The sequence below is a fragment of the Leuciscus leuciscus genome (assembly GCF_965113295.1).
Source record: "Leuciscus leuciscus genome assembly, chromosome: 2".
Taxonomy (NCBI): Eukaryota; Metazoa; Chordata; class Actinopteri; order Cypriniformes; family Leuciscidae; genus Leuciscus; species Leuciscus leuciscus.
In genome coordinates, this window is record NC_138726.1 from 50,859,129 (window position 1) to 50,873,274 (window position 14,146).

Below are 14,146 nucleotides of genomic sequence, written 5' to 3' on the forward strand. Positions count from 1 at the left end.
TAAATTGAGTCCTTTTTCGTTGCTTATTGCGCTTAAACAGTCAAATACACACAAAATAATGTCGAAATGCCAGTCTTGGCCAGTATTAACGTAAACACAGCCAGTTATGTTTTAAGAGAACGTAAACAGTTGAGAAAGAAAACGCATTTGCGTAACAGTATTTGTGCATCAGTTCTTAAAGTGACAGCAGCCTAATATGCTTCCTGCCAAATTATGATATAATATTACAAATACCTACATGACAGTTTTCCCCATGGTATCGATATCCAGCGCGACACTTCAGTTAACGATCAAAAAGCGTGAGATAAGATGTAGCTAAACTAAACAATTCATATTTTTTCAGCTGTTTTACCACTGAAATGTTAAACCACCAACAGAAATAATCAGGGATGCAAACTAATTAACGTTTGTCTAATTTCGCCATTTTGAATTGAAAAAATATAATTTCCATGATTCATGCAATATAATTCGTAACTGTCAATGTGATGAGATGAAACATTAACAAAGTAATTTTTACCATATTAAGTATAAGATTACTTATGAATGCTTTGTGAATAAATAAACTACCTAGCGATTTTCTAGCTTTCCTGGTAGCCTTCAGTAGATTCGCTTGTCTAAGGGGCTGTTTTACACGACACCGTTTTCAACTAAAAAGGTAAAAAATGTATGCGTTTTGGCCGTTCGTTTTTACGACAACAGCGTTTTGGATGCCTGAAAACGCAAACTTTTGAAAACGGGGATGACGTCATGCACATGCGTATTACATGTTCAGTCTATAATGTTATATCGTCATCTAATGGCCTGTCGGCAGAATACAGGGTTTTTAGTCGTTTTCGTGGATCCGTGTGAGAATGGTGTCGTCTGTACGTGGAAAACTCAAAAGAAAAACTTCTCCATTTTAAGCATATAGTTGTCGTGTAAACGTACCCTGAGAAAATGATTCATAAAAACATAAATATCAGTTGAACTTGACCCTGTTGAGGATAAGGATGAGGATAGATCTAAAGATCTAACTTCTATTACTTTGTCTGGGAAATTTCCACACTTGTAGTACTAAATAAAACAAAAAAACTAAATGCAATTTTATGTTCACACTTATTTTTTTAATTATAAGCATCTTGCAGTGTAGTTTGTTTTTAGCAGAACTGCATGTGTAATGTTTAACTAAATTAACACTATAAAACAATTATGTAAAACCTTTGCATTGCAAAAACAGCATATCATTTACAGCAACTGGTTATATGTCCATTTTCCTTCCTCCAGGCTCCCTAATGCAGCAAATGAATCTGAACCGAGTGCAAACCTCGCCTTCACAGGAATCACACTGGTTTAGAGATGACGGACAGCACAGATGAGCCAATCTCTGCGCTATTATGGCACTGCATGACTGTGGGTGTGCAATGGTGAGAGGTGGACTGGAGGATGAGGGGGCGAGCAAGGAGAGGGAGGGAAATCGAGAGAGGACAAAAATAGAAATAGCATGGTGGTGCAGGTGATGAAGGGGAGAGGAGCAGGGATGGAGAAGGGTATGTAGAGGTGTACTACATATATAGTGCTTACAAAACAGCAGATTGTAGATAACAGAAGATTACTAGAGATGAACAAGCACTGTTACGAAGAGATTGCGTGTGTGTGTGTGTGTGTGTGCGTGCGTGTGTGTGCTTAGGTTTGGCAGGGTGATAGATTGCCTGTTCTGTGCCACGCAATTTCTAATCAGCCCACACCCTGCGGGAGGAAAGAGGGAACGAGAGAGATATAGGAAAGAAGATCAACAGGAATGCAGGTGAAGACACACCATTATGGAATGAGATCTTTCCAGACACAACAACTTTAGCGTATAGTGCATGGCGGTAATAAAATGACAAGCACCGTCTCTGAGCTCTAACTGTTCTCTACACATTATTGAGCCGCTTGTTAATAATTCATTTACTTCTAGTGCCTTTATTAATTTTATGTCTTACTGTATCATCTCCCATCACCTTCTCCCCTTATTCCCACAATCCTCTGCAGCGGGGTGAGCGAGTGCGGTGTGTGTGAGACCGTGTGTATGAGTGTGAGCGGGGTAGACAGAGAGCGAGTCTGCCTCATCCATCTATATCAGGAGCCAGATGAAGTGGGTTCTAAATATACACGCACAAGGAAATGATCTCACGAATAACTTATGAGGCTTACTCGAGTCCAGACTTGCCAAACTCAATTCTTCAAAATCTATATCTGCTTTTCAGCAGATCATTAGCTGTTTCGCAGCTTTGTTGGAGTGGCGTTTTTTTGGGTGGGAAACACATCTTGAATTCTTGTAGGGCTGCAAAAATTTCTGTCTGCAAACAATAGTATTTCTGTTATGCTTTTACACATTTGAGATTCTGTTGTAAAGTGAATTTGTATAGGTAGAAGAATGATTTATCTGGAGGAGTCAGTTTGAAGTGATGGCATCTCATAAATCCAATGATATGTGTGTCTACAATGGTCTTTTATTGTTTATGATTGCACACTCTCTGGAGTACTTGCTTCTGATTGGTCAATTGCAACAATTTTTTTGGTCAAATATATTTGTATAACAAGCAATTTCCACAGGTTTGAAATCTTTCAGTGGTCTCTTTGTTCTAACACATAATAAAAGTAATATTTTTTATTTAATTGTAGTAAAAAGTAGTAAAACGTGGAAACCTACAATTGTTACTACTTCTACCTGATCTTAGTTTTATTGGTGTAATCTAATTTATTTAGGTGGTTTAGTGATGCTAAATAATATTTTTTGACTGAAATAAAATCTTCAAATTTAGATGTTCCCACATAAAACATTTTTAGGTTAAGTATGTACAATCAGTATGTCATTATTGCACAATAAATTCAAGATGGTACGTCCCGATTACCCTGTCACGGTTTTATTTTGTAATAATGACTCGCTGTATGTTAACCTTTACTTGAGGTTTATAGTTATAATACACTCTAAAAAATGCTGGGTTGTTTCAACCCATGGTTGGGAGAAATCCAAATGTTGGTTTAAATTGTTGTATTAAACTTTTAAACCCAACAATTGGATTTGTCCATATTTGACCCAACCATGGGTTCAAACAACCCAGTAAGCCTGTTATATTGTATATTTATATACACTACCATTCAAAGGTCTTGGGTCAGTATGATTTTTGAAGTATGATTTTTACATGTTTTTGAAATAAAGGGGCATTTACACGACACCTATATCTACTAAACACTTTTTATGTGTTTTGGCCGTTCATTTACACGACAATGGCATCTTGGTTGCCTGAAAACGCAAACTTTTGAAAACGGGATTCAGAGAGCAAGTTGTTGAAAAACATATCGTTATCATCTCCATGTATAAACATGAATTTGGGAAAGAGATGACGTCATGCACATTACATTTTCAGTCTATAGTCGCGGAGTGTTTCTTTACAAAGTGACATCGCCAACTACTGGCCTGGCATGAATAATACAGCGTTTCTATTTGTTTTCGAAGATCCATGTGAACGGGGGTCGTTTCGACAAAAAAACGCAAAGTTTTTAGTACATCGTAGTCGTGTAAATGTACCCTAAGTCTATATGTGTATATATATATATATATATATATATATATGTATGTGTGGTGTGTGTGTATGTATGTATTTATGTAAGGGATAATGTATAGCGAGGCGGTTGTTATAGCGAATAACAACCCCGACAGGCTGAACGGGACTTGAATCAGCCTGAAGGGGTTGTTATTCGCTTGAACAACCGCCTCGCTATACATTATCCCGCTTATTACATGGCTATCTACAAAATAAATAAATAATTTGACACAAAATATTGATTTAAAAAGGAGTTTATTGATTAAAAAACGATTATATTGCTTCCGCTAAAGAAAATAGTCAGTTTTCCATAGCAACCATAGTCCATAGCAACGCTCTGTTTTTCATGGCAACGGTGTGTTATACTTCGCAGTGCTCTGTTATCAAGAAATAACAGACCGCTTTCTACATTGGAATTCAACCAAGCCATGTAATAAATATATATAAATACAAATTATTCCTATTATGACAAAGCTGAATTTTCAGCATCATTACTCCCGTCTTCAGTGTCACACGATCCTTCAGATATCAAATGGCAATTGTCAGATTTAGTTCTCGGTTTCTGTTCTTGTGTATAACTTGTTCCTATGTTCTTTGTTCCCTTGGTTTCCTCTGCTATTTTGTTTCTCACAACTCACTTCTCCTAATGTGTATGAACTAAATGGGATGGGTTAAATGCAGAGGACAAATCCCTCACCTTCCCAATGTACTTAAGCCTGTGTTTTCAGTTCAGTTTTGTCAGTTCTTGTCTTTGCGTGTTGTAAAGCTGCTGTTTATTAGCTGTTGATTTTCTTCTTTGTTTCGTTGCATTTAGATGCAAATCTCCTCTCCCTTGCCTGACTACCCATAACACTAATTTGGTGCTCAATTAACATTTCGTATTATTGCCAATGTTGAAAACAGTTGTGCTGCTTAAAGTGCCCCGATTATGCTAATTTAAAGGTTACTAATTTTGTTTAGGAGATCTCCTACAACAGGTTTACATGCATTTTTCAATTCATTTTCTCATAATATACATTGCACATCACCACATTTTTCAAAGATTCTCAAACGACTCCTCTCAAGAAGATTCAGTCTCTCTAAATCCCTCCTTTCCACAAGCTACTCTGCTCTGATTGGTCAGACGGCCCAGTCTGTTGTGATTGGTCTACTGCTTACAGCGTGTGTCGGAAACAAAACGCCCACTACCATCACTGAACTTCAGCTCCGGAGACTTTCTAAATCCTCAGCGATTGTACACAAAGACAGACACGATGGCATTGATTTTACCATATTAATCCGAGCGCGAGTCCGATGATGAAACATTGGAAGAACTATTTATTCAACCCGAACCTCCATCGCAAGGATGACTCGAGCAGGACGTTTCTCAGTGATACACTACTCAGTATGAGGTACATTATGAGATGTTGCAGCTGTCATTCCTCACCATCAGTAATTCCTCACTAACACGTGTATGTCCATCAACAAACCAATGTGTATATTTCTAATTTATGGCGCTGCACATGTGGGAACTGTATCAATAACATGCATACGTTAGCCCAGCACTAACGGGAACAACTGATGTAACATTAAAGTTTGTAAAACAAATCTTGCACCATCCTTTATCATAACTCATAGTTACAACAACGACAATCTGCATTACTAGACAGTTTTAGGTAACAGTGGCCCACAGCTGCTTAGCAGAAGTGTTTCAGTGAGACCGTAATAACGTGAGTTAGTCGGTAAGCTGGAGACCATCACAATATAAAACACAAAACTACATTTTTAGAACACCCGGTAGAAATTATATACATCAATAATTGATCATACTTGATACAGGTTGCTGGGATTCTGAGGAGCAAGTTGGTCCAAATAAAGTGGGTAATGTCCCATCTTTAATGGATACGCATTTTGTAAATCCCATTTATATCATTCAAATCATCAGAAGATTAAAGAGCTTTTGTATCACTCTGGGAATTTTAACCACTGACTCTTCACATCCTTATCCTTTAGAATACTTTACAAAGAGAATTTGCTTCTGGAGAGCAGAAAACAGCATCTCCTCGACACGTACACAACACGAACCAGCTACAGTGTTTGAGGTCGAGTCAAAGTAGATGTTGTTCACGAGCAGCCAATGAAGACCATTATGCAAATGCGTTACGTATGCAAGTTACGAAAGCAAGACTGGAATTACCGATGAAAAACCGATTACTCGTTTCGGCAGTTCAGAATCGATTCTTTTTTTTTTGTGAGACAATAACTTTATTTATGGTGCACTTTGATCTTTAAAACTTTGCAGACCTTTTGCTTTACATTCACAAACAGCTATCTAACACATTGCATGAAATGTAATAGCCGAAAAAGCATAATTTGGGCACTTTAATATTTCTGTGGAAACCGTAACTGCTCGAAATAACTGATAGTGTATGTTTTAATTTTAATATTTGTGTCTTGTGACGTTCGTTCTCTTGTACTGCGTAATGCATTTTCCAAGATAAACAAATCAGACAAAAACGTTGTGTATTTCCTATCTTTTGAGTGCATTTCCTATAAATCATTAGGCTAAATAAATATATGCAATACTGTGGTGGTGATGATGGAAATCTCTTGTATGCACAGTACACTATGTTCTACATTAGCACAATGTTGTCTTTTGCGTTGTCTTTTAACAGAATAACACCATTTACTTGTTCTGGTGAGCTGAATAGACTGCAGTCTGCACCATTACAACAGTGGTGCATATTGCATAATTAATGCGAAAAACACCATCTATAACAGTGTTGCTCACTATACAATATAATGTCATTATCTCAGCAGCAGCTTGTTGAATGGATGTCATCATGGCTGTTGTGTGTGTGCGACTCATGATGGAGTGAGTGTCCTACAGTGCTGTCTGACCCCGCTGCTCCTGTCTGGACGAGCGGTTGAAAGAGCTGCAGCCACCGAAGGGAGGGAACGAGAGAAAGAGCGAGAACACGTTGACATCGTCTCCCCGTTAGAGGTATCGTGATTGTGAAACATGATAGTGACCTTCAGAGCAGGGACCTCCGCAGAAGCTCTATCATTTACACCCTTCCTGTTCTAACAGCACATCAGCATTCACAGGTGCATGTCAGCAAAATCGTATATGGGTCACCTATGTGACATTGCAAAGATGTTAGTTTATGATTCAAATGAATAATAATGAAGGTTTTTTCAACAATTCCAACGGGCATTACTATGAAGCGCATAAGGACAATCTGTGAAGTAATCAACAATCATACAGATGAATGAAAAGGAATATTTTACGAATGTGTCGACTTCAAACATTATAGTACTACTGATTATACTATTAAAAAAGCATTACTGTAGTGCACACTAAACAGACATGTAATAATCATCCCACAACTCAACAACACAAGCAAACTTCATTGCACTTTCCCAACCTCAAAACATCACTTTCTAAAAATCCATACAAAGAGTTTGATGAGGATTCTAAGACATTAAGAAGTTTTGAGAAATAACTAGATTAAAAAAATGATGTTCTATTCGGTTAAATGAGCACTCATTCCTCTCAAACTAATGATAATTGAGAAATGTCTCCTCTCAGACATGGTTCACAATGGGAAAAACAAAATCGTTTTCTTAATCATCATGTTCGACTTGTTTTCCTTACAACAAAACAGATCTGCTTGACATTCAAAATAACAAGATATTGTGTCTAGATTTCACTGAAAACTCATTGTCCTTTTCTAGTAAATGTGCAGTATATTGTTTTAAAGATGATTGCTGGAAATCTAAATTATTATTAAGACTTATTTTTGGCGTTGCATGTGGCTAACTCCCCATCCATAAACATCAAAGAATGAAGGAGACATCTAAATCAAACCATCTCTTTAAATGAATGTTCAATATGTTGTGTCAGACAATAAGTAAATGGGAAAGGTTTATGAGATCAGATTGCTTAGTCACCAGAAAAGCATGTATTTTGATCTGAACATGAACAAATTACTGTAGCTTTACCCGAAGGTTTATGAGACAAACAGATTGCTTATTATTTGAAAAATTCATTTACGCTGTGCTTATCAGAATGTCTAGCTATTTATTGCTTTTTTTATTGTTTTATTGGTCATTCAAAGTTGTAAACAATAGCAAAACTAGCCCAGCAATTTATTAACTAAAAAAAAAAGAAAAGAATTATAACAATGATTTAAAAAAAATGCATTCTTCATTTTTAATGTTCACTCAACATTCTGTGATGTTACTAATGTATAGATTTATAACAGCCCCCTCATTTTTCATTAGCTGTACAATAATCTCTAACATTTATAGAACAAATCTAAATTGCAAAACAATGTGGTTTAGTAACATCACAGAGTGTTGAGTGAACATTAAAAAAAAATTAAGAATGTATTTTTTTTTATTACCATTGTTATATTTAATTAATTGAATGATTTGTTAATTTTAGTTAAATAATTGCTGAGCTATCTTGCTTACAACTTCTTTGAATGACAAACAAAATTAAAGCTGCAAGCAGCATTTAGCGGGGTTCAAGCTTTTAGGGTCTTTAAGCACATAAGGCAGTTTAGTGAGTTGTCTGAGTTTTTGTTTAGGATTTACAGGCTTTTGAGTGTTTTTTGCCATACACATTTTCTAAATGATCCTGTTATGGCTACCCAATGGGTAAAGTTCAAGTTTTTTATATAATTAATAATCTAGAGCTTCCAGAGAATTGTACTGCACTGGTATATTTCCGATCGGGCGAAAAACCTAGGACTAGTTCGCAAAAGTAGGTTTTTAACATAATCGCAAGTATTTAATGAACAAATTGATTGACAGCAGTAGTTCTTGAGGCAAAGTTGTTCAGTATGAGGAGATCTATCAAATGATATGCATCACGTGATTACATAGCCGTAAAACCTGTTAGCGTCAACTAGTGGCTGATTTTTCTAAATTCTTACAGACCTCTAGGGCCACGAGTCGAACATGCCCACCGAGTTTCGTTCTGATCGGCCTCCGTTAAGAGCAAACTAACAGCTTTGAATTAAAATGGTGAGGTATCCTGTTGTAAACATCAACCATGCCTGTTGACAGTTCTCTTTTGTGGGAAGGGAATGAAAAGTTCTCAAATCCGCAGCACAGCCTCAGACATAACATTTATATCCATGATCTGCCATTTTCACTATTGTCCTTGCTTGCTTCTTCACAATACCTGCAGATCTTCTGATGATTCGGCTGTGCAGGTCCACATTAACACTGCCTGGCCTAGAACATTGACTGGAAAATCCAAATTTGGGGGGTATAAATATTAATGATCCTGACTCCAACGTCACAGTCGGTGTTATGGTGGGATTCACTCATTTTTCAGCGGTCTTTTGCAAACAGGAGATTTACACATGAAGGAGGAAACAATGGTGTTTGAGGCTCACGGTATGTCAGTTCCATGTCCAGAACTCTTATCATTCAACTATGCCAAGATAAATACAGTTTTCAATTGTATGGCACCTTTAAAATAGATGATTAGTAATATAATGCTTACTTGGAGTCTGAAATGGCTTTAACAAAAGAAGAAAAATAGTCTTAGATTTCTGTTCATTCTAATCATGTACAAATAAAGTAGCACAGTAAGATTACATTTATTTGAATGCATTAGTGAGTGTGTGATTGTGCTGTGTGTGCAGCGTATCAATACTAAAAGTGAAGGTGTAGTTGATATCTTTGGTGATAATATCTGTAGTAATCATAAAAAAACAATTAAGAAATAAAGAATTAAAATTACAAATAATATTCTATTAAGATATGAGTTACAATAACATGATTTGCAATAGTAATAATATCAATAATATATGCACAATACACACAGATTAGACTATCAGGTCTGTGTTTTACAAAAACATTAGTATTGCAGCCAATGTGAGTCTGTGGGATTTATAAACAGACAAAATATGATTTGAAATGTTATTTTAATGATTTTATTAAGTTTAAACAATATTTCAAATGGAAAAAAAAATGAAAAATAATATTTTAGTGAGCAGAATGAACCAATGAGTGTTCTTCTGGTGGTTAAAATGTAAATGAAAACAATAATACTTAAACAATAATACTTAATACACTAACCATGCTTGAACACACACATGCACACACATTTTTTTTGTAGATGTAGATATTTAAAATAAAAGATAGGTAACAAAATGATAATTGCAAATCTCCTCTGTATAACACCATTTTCAGATTTCAAATTAATCACTGAGAGGCAGAATTGTTCAAACTGAGAGCTCAGTAAAAATGAAGTGATAAACTTTGACAAAACATGACTGTGTTATAATAGGTGATTTTCATGCAAGTAATTTTATATAGTCCAAAAACTAATGCAAAAGCACAGATGAAAATATTTTATTAAGTAGAATGTCCTGCAGAGGGCAGTAGAAGATCACTAATTGACTCACTTTCATTTGAAAGACTTTTTTATCCACCAGTAAAACAAAGCAGTTTCTCCATGTTCTTTCCATTAAGCATGCTTACACACACAGACACACACACAAACACAAACACATCCATCCACACACACACACACACACACACACACACACACACACACACACACACACACACACACACACACACACACACACACACACACAAGACAAATATGTTTTCAATGTTTTTATGATGTGATATTGTGAAAATATCTTCATCTCCTCATCTTGAACAACTTTGCCTCAAGAATCACTAATGTCAATCAAACCGTTCATAATCATAATAAAAAAATAAAATATATACAAATATCATAATAAAACAAAAAACATCGTAATAAAAAAGATTGCTTCTTAAAGCATTTGTTTATTTCCCAATACTGAAAGCGAATTAAAAGATCATGCGTAATCCTGCTGCTCCCTCTAGTGGACAACAGTGGTATTATAGCTTTTTTTACAGTTGAAGTGTTTGAATGAATGAATGGGAATTTGTTTTTTTACTTATATCTCAGGAACCAAAAGGCGAAAAATTCTGAAACTCAGAGCATAGATAGTGCTTGAGGAGCCCTGTTGAATGAGACCATCAAGGTGTTTTTGGGCGATTGGGGCTGGGAGTTACGACTGTTATAAGGCATATCTGTTCGGGCTATTATCTCTGGAATGCCCAGGGCAAATAACACCACATTTGAATCGAAGCTAGCCAAGGACGCGCCCTTTCCAACGAGCTCTCACACAAGGTTCGGGGTGGTTTGGGTCGGGAGTTGCGGTCGTTCAAAGTCGGGGGTCCGCGGGCTTGCGATGCGCGGGGGGGCGCGCTCCCGAGGCCCGCGACGACACGTTTCGATCAAGAGCCCGGAGAGGTCCTCACCATCAAAATTTGAGCGCGCAACGACTTTCCGTTTTCGAGTTATGAATGAATTTGTATTTGGGGGCGTGGCTTAAATGCCGTTATACTTTCGTTTCATTTCATTCATTTACTTTCGTCCATTTCCATATCTCAGTGTAACACAATTGTCAATAGTAATACTCAATAGATGAGTTTTGACAAAATGTGATTGTAAATGTTAAAATAATGATTTTATAAAGTCTAAATATGAATTTTATAACAATATTAGGGAGTAGTATGATGAAATGACAGCAGGGGGCAGTAAAATACCACTTATTGGCTTAATATGTCATTATATTCATATAAAATCACCTTTTGAAGAAGTTAAACTTTTTTTCTGATAATTATTGATCTAGAGAGTTCAGAGAATTGTGCTGCACTGGTTTTGAACATTATGATATGAACATTATATGATAGAAGACACCATTTACAGCAAATACAGGCAATTTACCATAGGAAATATATGGTTTTAAAGCGTTTTAACAGTTATAGCGCCAACTATGGTCCGCTCTCCATAAAATTTTCCATGCTTCTTAAGCAGGTTATGACACATATGCTCATCAATTTTCGTGAAGTTCTGAGTTTTCGTTTAGGATTTATAGGCTTTTGAGTGCATTTTACCACGCCCATTTTCTAAATGACCCTGTTAGCCATGCGAAAAATGCAAAAGTTCAACTTTTTTTTGATAATTATTGACCTAGAGAGTCCATAGAATTGTCCTAGACTGGTTTGGTTCCGATCGGGCGAAAAACCTAGGACTAGTTCGCAAAAGTAGGTTTTTAACATAATTACGAATATTTAATGAACGGTTTGATTGACAGCAATGGTTCTTGAGGCAAAGTTGTTCAACAAGAGGAGATCTATCAAATGGTATGCATTTTGTGACAATAAGTGTAACACCACGTGATTACAGAGCCATAAAACTCGTTAGCGCCAACTAGTGGCCGATTTCTTTTAAAATTCTTACAGACCTCTAGGGCCATGAGTAGAACATGCCCACCGAGTTTCGTTCCGATCGGCCTCCGTTAACCTTGTCTAATAGGTGCTCAAACTTCATTGCCCGATGGCGGCCATGTTTTTTTAGATACGCCAATGTCCTCATACACATACATGACACCTTGGACCAAGACACTGCATACCAATTTTCAAGTCAATCGGACTAACGGTCAGGTGGTTAAAGCCTGTTTTATGTTTTTTTCATATTATAGCGCCACCATGTGGCCAATCGCCGCGATTTTTTTACTGTTACCTCATATTGAGCTCATACATATGTGTACCGAGTTTGGTGAAGATACCTCATTTACTTCTGGAGTTATAGCCATTTTAGTAAAATAGGCCCCTCCCACAACGTACGTTTTGGCGCCCCTTAGCGTCCGTGAATCGAAATTTCGACTTTTTTTCGATAATTATTGATCTTCAGTTTCTAGAGAACATTTCTGCACTGGTTTGGTTCCGATCGGGCGAAAAACCAGGGACTAGTTCGCAAAAGTAGGTTTTTGACAAAATTCAAAATGGCGGAAAATCTATCATGGCGGAAATGAAATCGGAGATATACGTTTTGTTCGTCAGGCATCCAGCTTTCCAATGATATAAGACACTTGAGTCTACGACATACGGTCTAGGAGTTATGAGCAGTTTCGCGCTTTTGGTCGCTATAGCGCCACCTATGGGCCATTCGAGGTCATAATTTGATAACCTCTCCTCGATTTTTGTACTACCATATGGCAAAGTTTCAAAGTTCCAGCTCTTACGGTTTGGGCTGCACGATGCGTTTTACGGCAGAAGAAAAATAATAATAAAAATCAGGACAATTACAATAGGGTTTCAGCACTTCGTGCTTGAACCCCTAACAATAGAAAAAGCAATAGTGAGACATCAGAAACTATAAGCAGGATTATGTAATTGCATTGCTCGTATTCTGCTCATTTCCTCGAGACAGCATGACCCGTGGACCAGCCCGTGCTCTCACACGACAGATTGCAGCGGATTGCGTCGCTGAATCCAAAGATTCGAATTCTAAAATCCGAATTATAGTTCGATGTCTAATTCGAATTTCACGACGTAGCCTAATCATAGGCCTACTGATTCACCCTGGGAAACACACACGCACGCGAGACGTTTAGCCTACTATATATGAAATGTGAAGGTCTGGCAATACTTTTTAAATAATGATTAATTTATAAGGTGTCACCTTGATGTAAGTGTCACACTTGCATTACTCCCATTTAAATTTTTAATGCGTGGGTAAACTGTTTTAAAAAATGCATGTTACGGACAGATTACTAGACCTATTTGTTATTCATCAGAATCATCACTGCAATTGTATCCCACTAGAATTGAGATGCTCTTATTTATACTGAGCCATTTCACAGCTGCCTATATGAGGCCTGGGAAGTACACAAGGGATTCCGCAAAAAAATAAATACATTATTGATTTGATTTATTATAAACAGTATAATTTAATTGTAATTCGTATAATTTAAATAAAACTCTTTAAATAAAAATAATTACATTCATTTATTAAATTTTTTTTGCTTAGAAATAAAATAATAACATGGACACTGAAATAACGAGAAGACTGTTTAAGTGATCAAATAAAAAGAGGAAAATAAAAATATTTGGTGCCAGACCGCCAGAAAAAGGGGGAAAACTATCCGAGTACGCACCTGATGATGTTCTAGACCCCTGCCTTGAATATCCTTGGTTTGTCAATCCCCGTGTGGCCGTAAAACTGGGCGTCGGGCTGTTAATTCATCACTCGCGGTGTTAAACTGGATGGCACGCGCATCACGTCGTGTGGTTTGCATTGCCACACTCCGTTGTCATCAGTTACACGGAAACCAGCGCGGATCTTAATCCAGGAGAAGAGTGTTTTCAGTCTAGTCCAGACACTCCGTTGTCACGCCCATCTCATCTCTTCCTCGCAGTTCTCTCTGTCGGTAAAGAAATCCGAGGAAGGGTTTTGCCCTCGCCCACATCATGCGCCTCGGTGCCACGACACGCTTAAGCCCCGCCCCCGGAAGCGAATTAACAAATCCTAATACGGTAGGAGGCTTATTAATATTCATGAGCAGAACCGTCGCCATTGGACTGTTAAAGCGCAACGTCAGCAGAGGCTAATACATATTCGAAAATCAAGTTTCGCCATTAGAAGATTACTCGGCGTAATTAATATTCATGAGTTAAGCGTAGGCTTCGTGATTTCACCTCAGGATGGCGTTCGTGGGGTTGGCACCACAGCACTGCTGTTAATACGCGCT

General features: G+C 37.2%; 1 protein-coding gene across 1 annotated transcript in view; it reads right to left on the reverse strand.

Moving 5' to 3' along the window:
- Positions 1-13,850, reverse strand: part of peli3 (pellino E3 ubiquitin protein ligase family member 3) — a 30,519-nt gene extending 16,669 nt beyond the window's left edge. Inside the window, exon 1 of the mRNA XM_082155759.1 lies at positions 13,553-13,850. The gene's annotated coding sequence lies outside the window, so the exon portion shown is untranslated. The remainder of the gene's footprint in view (positions 1-13,552) is intronic.
- Between the last annotated feature and the right edge of the window lie 296 nt (positions 13,851-14,146).